At 37.7% G+C, this 355-nt stretch overlaps 1 protein-coding gene across 1 annotated transcript in view; it reads right to left on the bottom strand.

The window, feature by feature from the left end:
- The window catches only part of LOC106881277 (amine oxidase [flavin-containing]), an 89951-nt gene that overhangs the window by 87812 nt on the left and 1784 nt on the right, over nt 1-355 (bottom strand). The gene's annotated exons all lie outside the window — the stretch shown is intronic.

The following is a 355-nucleotide window of genomic DNA, read 5'->3' as shown; positions in this document are numbered from 1 at the left end:
TATATATATATGCATGTATATGTGTATGTGTGTGCGTGTGTGTAAACAATACGTATATGCATACATACACTCACATACATGCATGCACATACACATTCACATGTGTATGTTTGCATAGATATGAAATCAGGAGCGCATATACGCACGCACACATATACATCCACAACAGATTATTCATGTGTGTGTGTAGGTGCGTGTGCGCGATATGCTTCGCTATGTCAATGAATATATTTGAAGACAAATATTTCGTATCGTACATAATATATACGTGTGTGTGTGTGTGTGTGTGTGTGTGTGTAAGCAACCGTATGTGTGTGTGATGGTTCATATGTATGTGTATGTCTGTATGTGTACG

Source organism: Octopus bimaculoides, chromosome 8 (genome assembly GCF_001194135.2).
Source record: "Octopus bimaculoides isolate UCB-OBI-ISO-001 chromosome 8, ASM119413v2, whole genome shotgun sequence".
Lineage (NCBI taxonomy): Eukaryota > Metazoa > Mollusca > Cephalopoda > Octopoda > Octopodidae > Octopus > Octopus bimaculoides.
The sequence above is the reverse complement of the archived record's forward strand: the minus strand, read 5'-3'. Positions and strand labels throughout refer to the sequence as shown.